The sequence below is a fragment of the Callionymus lyra genome, chromosome 13 (assembly GCF_982586985.1).
Source record: "Callionymus lyra chromosome 13, fCalLyr1.hap1.1, whole genome shotgun sequence".
Classification (NCBI taxonomy): domain Eukaryota; kingdom Metazoa; phylum Chordata; class Actinopteri; order Syngnathiformes; family Callionymidae; genus Callionymus; species Callionymus lyra.
Genome location: NC_141830.1, coordinates 13,815,908 through 13,822,808, shown reverse-complemented (window position 1 = coordinate 13,822,808; position 6,901 = coordinate 13,815,908).

Below are 6,901 nucleotides of genomic sequence, written 5' to 3'. Positions count from 1 at the left end.
AAAGACGACAAAGTTAATGGAAAGAAGGAACGTCAACTTTAGTTCAACCTACAAATAAGTCAAAAACTGTTGAAGATACATATTTTTAGGAAGGAATAAAAATGGTACAAATGATTCAATTTAAGTTAATTCTCCAGAATCACTGTCTGGATCCACAAATAATTTTAAGTTGCTCTCGGTGCGACAGAAGCAGCATTCTTGCCCAGAAGTACTACTACAACCTGCTGTTGTATTGAACCGTTCGCCAGTATTTCAAATGCTATAAAAGGTATTGAAATAGATGAAGTAAATTATAGTAATATTGGGGAAAATAAATGGAAATTAGCTGGTTTGCAGAGCTCTTATTTCAGTTAAACTTTTCAACATTCCACATCAGGAATATAAAGAACACAAAGTGTCATTTCTAGAAACAAAAACGCTGCTGTTGCAACAATCAAAACAATAAGGACGGATCAAATTGCTAAAGTAGGCGAGTTATTCATCGAGCTCAACCTGATTGGATGAGAGCGAGACTCCAGCAGTGATCAGACAACAGGCCTCGGAGCGTCGCTCCCCTCCATCATTGGGATAGAAATTCATCAGCGGCGATGAAACGTGCCACTGCCCGCTTCATCCCACCCTAGATTGATAGATTGTGTTACGGACGGAACCATCAACGTGTTGGAATGTGAAGTGATATACTACGGAGGCTTATTCCTCTCCGGCAAAATGGTAACTAACGAGCGTGTCAACAGATGTCCCATACGTCTTGCAAACAATGCTCGCCACTGGTCGGCTGCCAGAAGTAAATGAATGAATGAAACTTCAGACGGCCATTAATGGACGCGGGGAGGTGTCACACTCAGCATATAGAGGATTGTGGGTAATGCATGACCCGATCGATAGTTCCCGGTCTAGATGCCAACGGATGGTGCAGAGTTACGTCGGACTTGAGAAGGAAGTTTGTTGTCAGTTTTGGATTTTTGAGTCCAATACACAGAGAAAAGAAAAATGTACTTTTGCAAGAATCACTGTTTGTAGCCTTTCTTGATTTTCTCTCTAGAGCTAACACGAAACATCGTAGCCTCCTTTGATCATATACTAAACTAAAAAAAAAAGTGTGTATTTCTTTTAGCAATGGGAGGAAACCAGAGTTCCAAAAAATGAGTTGGACTAACAGTGACTTTGTATTTTGTATATTTTAAAATATGCACTTTGTCCGTTAATCTCACCATAAAATGCACAAAGTATAAGACGAAAAACGATAATTAATGCTGAATAAACACCACATTCCAACATATGCTTCCTTAATGAGAAATAGCGAAGCGTTTATATTTAGAGTTTAGAAACAAATACAAACACATAAAAATATAATTCAAGATGGTAGTAAACATTATCTCAAAAGAATAAATAAATGAAATGTTCAATAAATGCTTGATTTAAGTAATAACCCCGTTTTATCTTTTTCGAGTTTTATGCTCATAAATGACCCTGCGTCCAGCCCTATGTAGCTGGGACAGACTTGAAAAAAAACCATAACAAGACTAAAATTAAGGATACCATTAATATTACTTTAGAGAATTAAGTCACTTTTCAGCAGATCTTCTGTGGCTTTTAAATGTTTGGGATATAATGAGAACAAAGATGGTGGAGCCGAACTTGGAGGAATTCTGGGCAGCATCTGTGGAGACGTCCGAAATATCTCCAGGTCTCCCCGTCTGTCCGTGTGATGCCGCGTCCAGAAACTGCCTCCCTGCTCGAGAGTTCCAGTGAAGCCATGAAGTCATCAGCTCCTGACAACATGAAACCTCTCTTTTAACTGCGGCGGGGGAGGTAAGGGGGGGAGGAGATAGCCTCCACCCCTGGGTCTGGATCAGATCTATTGATCCTCGGCTTCCTTCCTGTTCCAGATGAGGCATGAAAAAATAAACCCTCCTCTTATGGGTCCCAGACGTTGCTTATGCATTTTTAATCAGCAGGACTGTTAACATAGTTGGAGACGGTGTGAGACAACGCTCCCTTCATTCCAAGCTCTAATGTGGTTTTTGCATTGACCACAGAAGGTTCCAGGTAGATTTATTCCCGCGGTGCGCTCACAGTTAATACATCACCACGGATGCGGGGAATCCCTGCGGGATTGTGCGACGTGTCAGAAGTAAAAAGTAGTTCACTCGCGCCGAGCATGCGGGCTTTTTGTGAGCTCTAATGGAAATTTCTAATGGCTCTTTTCAAACATGCCCAAATGGAATAATGAAGCAGCGTCTCTGACAGAAATAGCTTCATAGTTTCAGGATTTCGTAATGTCAAGTGAGAAGCTGAAACACACAAACGCACACAAACGCACACAAGCGAAGAAGCAGGTCAACGGAAGCATTGAAATGGCCTCTTATTAAATAACCAGCACAGTTTAATATCATATCCTAATTTCTAGTAATAATTTGGATACCAACCGGAAATGTTTTATTGTATTATTGACTTTTTATTGTTTTGTATTTTTTAATTTTATCAAAGCGTACACTCTGTATTCCAGGCAGTGGCATTCAATGGAAGAGGTGAGTTCTTTAAAATCAAAAAAATCAATTAAAAATATATATATTTGTACGCATAAGTAGCAGCTAAACCCGAAGTGAAAAACGTCGCCCATTCTTACTATTCATTTATTAACAGTTAAAAATATGCCACATTTAAAATATATTTTTAAAACCTTTACAAGATGATTAAATATTGGTATATATCCTTTTTTTCTTTAAAAGTGTGAATTCAATCTATATTTTCGACTGTTTGGCAACACTTTCCTCTTTTAATTTATTGCGTACACTTTAATTTTCCAAAAATGTTCCCCCCAAAAATCAGTATTTTTTATATTTTTTAATATTGTTTGGTACTTTAACAGTTAACTTAATAAAAAAACTAAAATCACTGGATGTCGCTGTACATAGAATTTTAGATGACAAGATAAAATAAAGACACAACTGAAAAAAAACTAAATGTTTAAGGTATTTTTTGTCTCCTTATGTGGTTTAATCCATTCTTCTTACAGTGTCGTCGTATATTTCCCGTCTTAAATAAATAAATATTGAAAAAAAAAAAAATCCTTTAAATCACCCACTTGACAACATGCTACATTTTTTTTTTCTCATCTCCGGAAGGAGGTATTTCTGCATGGAGCCGGAGCGGCGCGTAAATCAGGGCGCTGAACACACAGTGGAACATGGAAGCGCAGAAGGACAGGAGCAGGAGTCATGCATGAAATTAGTTCATTAATCTTTCTATGATCGGCCGCGTCCTTGTTTGGGGCAAACTCTATCAGCTCTAAACTGAGTGGCTCTTTCCTGCCTGACACATAGATTACACTGTTAGTCCGCGGCCACCGGGATGTCTGGGAAATAAATGGCGAGTAGGGAAACGTGTGTGTGTGTGTGTGTGTGTTGCTGGAGTGTTAACTAGTAACAGTCGTGCGAGAGGCGAAAACCAAGGTCAGTACGCAGACATGCTACACTAGAAAGAGGTGAGGATTGTATTTATAACGCTTTGCATTTACCTTTTTGACAGTGGGAGATGAAGAATGTTATTTGTTTTTTTATAATAGAAAAAATGTAAGACTAGTCTTTATTCTCTTTTATTCTTATATCTCAAAATATCGATGTTTTAGCACGTTTATTCCGACATTAGCATTTTGATGTTAGGGACAATGCGGCGCAGTCGCCCGAAGATCTGTTGTTTGGACTTGACTTAGACTCAAAGTGTTGCTCTTGAGAAATAAATGCTGATGATCTTCAATAAGAAGTCAAAGCTACCGAAGCAGATACTTCTAGGTGGATGTAAAGCATTATAAGTCATTTCAAGATTGGAATCTTGGAATTCTCTTTCATAGTCAAGTAAAAAAAACAATTTTCTGACTCAGTCCCAACACTTATTGTTTCGTGCTCCATTTTTCTTAGTCAGGCATGTCAAACTCAAAGGGAATTTTAGAATATCCCATAATGCACTGCAACAGCACAAAAAATACAAAACAAAAAAAAGGTATTTTATATAACGGCTATAACATATCAGTTATGATGAAATTAAAAGGTTTAAATTAAGTTTTCGTTTTAAAAGAGAGAGAGACTTTATATATATTTATTATTTTTTTCATTACTATGTAAACTTCTAATACATATTTGTCAAAGTTTTTTTTTAATCTTATCATTGGCTTCTTTTTTTGTGAAAATATTTCTAGTAGCTTAAAATCAATAGAAAAAACTATAGGTTCCACATTTCTTTATGATTCACCTTGAGACTCTAGCATATTTTTTTTTATTAAAAAGAAATATACAATTAAATACACACTTGGTGCAATTAAACTCGCTTCTATACATTTTAAAAACATTTATGTCCTTGTTAATCATGTTTTTTTTTTATAAAACCATAATATTTCATGAAAAACCATAAATTAGCTCAATAAAAAGTGGGGAGAACAGGTTGGAGATACTAGGAAGTGTTTCCGTAGAGAAGAGAGTTTGCGTCTCTCTGCTTCTCTGCTGCCCCCACGACTTAAAGGAATAGTGAAATGCTAAATATAATACCAAAATACAATTTAATGTGATGTATTGATTCTTTATATGGATATAAAAAAATACATTGGACGTGTTTAAAAGAGCGTTTAGCTTGATAAAAGGCAGAATATTTAAAATTAGCAACAACGTTTAGCAACAAGAATTGTTAGCTCTAAGAAATCAATTTTTAGTATAAACATAAATAAATAGTGGACGGACTCAGTTCGATTCGTCAAACGCAGGGGAGTAAGTGGTCAAGAAGATAAGTGACGTACCATCCCGTTGCTAGCTAATGCTTGTGTTCTGATCTATCATTTGAAAACACATTTCCTTTTATGGCGTTATTAAACGCCGCTGTGATCATCCCCGGAGAAGGTGAGCGAGGATTCAATCTCTGTCGAGCACAATGATAAATGAAGCGCCTGGAAAATGAGTGGTGTCAGTAGGTGAGCAGTTTATACATCAAACACACACACAAAGTTTCAGCATATGGTCTCCTCAATGTCACTGCCACGAGGCTGCGCTCGCATAGATTTCCCTCATGGATGATGTCTCCTCACCTGGAGTATCAACCCCCATCTACATACCCCCGCGTCCCCCTGCCTCGGAAAATTGCTCTGCCTGCAAAGTCAAACACTCCCCTAACTGCCTTTTAAGAGGAGACAGAAGACGGAGGTTACAGGGGAGAAAAGAATAAACGAGCGGAGACTTAAGCCGTCATTGGGAATCAGAGGCGGACTCATGAGGGACAGTAACCATATTGATTTCATAAATAAACAGAGATGGCCATCGATCCTAATGTTATTTTGCATTTCAATTACTGCCTCCAAACATAACCTTCAAACGTCTGCTCCTCCACAGTAATAACATCCACTGATAATCACGAGCCACTCTTGTCCGGCGCAAATTGGCTTTTCTCCCTCCCTCTCTCTCTCTCCCTCTCTCCTTCTGCCCCTCCATCCCTCCTTCCCTCTCTCCGGCGCTCTTTCTTGAACAAATGTGTAAATGACACAAGTTTGCATTTGCCTAATGGTATTAGAGCGCCGGGCTGAATCTCAAGTGATACAGTAAGCGCTCCGGTCAATTGACACAATGCAAATGAAGACGCTGAAGAGGAATTAAGTTCACAATGTGAGACCCGGTGAAGGCACGACGAGGCCCATTAAATTAAACATGCCGTCCACCGCTAACACCGCGCGTCCCGACGCGCCTGCTGTGTGTTCATTTCATTTGATCAATATAGCAAACTAATTGTAAAAGTGTTCAGTGCTCTGATTATCCAGACTCCTCGACAAGACCCCCCCCCCCCACCCCATGACAACCCCTGTCCATGTCAGGGATAACTTTATTTATTTCCAGTTATTACGCTTTACTTCTGATGCTTTAGAGGAGTCAGTAGATTCTATTATTTAAAGGAATTAAAATTACTGGATGCCGAACCAGCTGATTTAAATAGTTTGTGCGACTCAGAGTTTTCAATGTGTGTAGTCGTGGTTAGCAAACAGTTGAACTACGGTTGACTAAAAAGCTTATTCTGCGCATGGACCCCTTGACGCAGGTACTGACCACTGCAGCATACGTTAATGTTTTGCATTTAAAAACCAACACAATTTAAGTTCAAACCATTTTTTTTTTTTACATTTGAAAAATCAAAGACGAGTCATGAAGTTAAATGATGACAAAAGGCTCTAAAATGACACACAACATAAATGGTTCAATCAAGAAACACCCGAATTAATATTAAAACTGGATTATTTTTTAAAAGATGTTCACAATATTGACACACTTCTGGTGTCACTATTGATTCAGACACAAACTAACAAAGAGACTTTAGTTTTATTAAAACATTCTAAATAACGAAAACCTAAAGACAATGTGGATTTAAAAATATTCGATTTCTCAGGAATGAAAGGCCGTTAAGTGTATATTTTTGAAATTCATAAAAGAAAACACACACTCGCATACAGACACACACAAGCGTGAAAACACACACACACGAATACTACTACTCAATTTGATTATTTAATTGTAATAACACTGAAAATAAAAATGTTAAAAAAGGCTACACTTTCAATCCTCGTCATTTAATCGTCTTCTTTGATCAAAGATTTACGTTTAAAACAATGTTTTAACCATTAACATGAGTTAATATAATATTATTACATTTTTGAAAGGTTCATGTATTAAAAGTCAAATCATTAAAATATCATGATTTTGAAAGATAACATTTTATGATTCATGTTTCATCCTTATATAAAGTACAAATAAATAAATAAAGTAAATTATTTTTTTGGGGGAAATAAAACATGAAAAATAATAGTATAGTTTAAAAAAAAGTTGAACTTGTGCTGTTGATGGTTTGGCTTATGTTTTATGTATATATATGT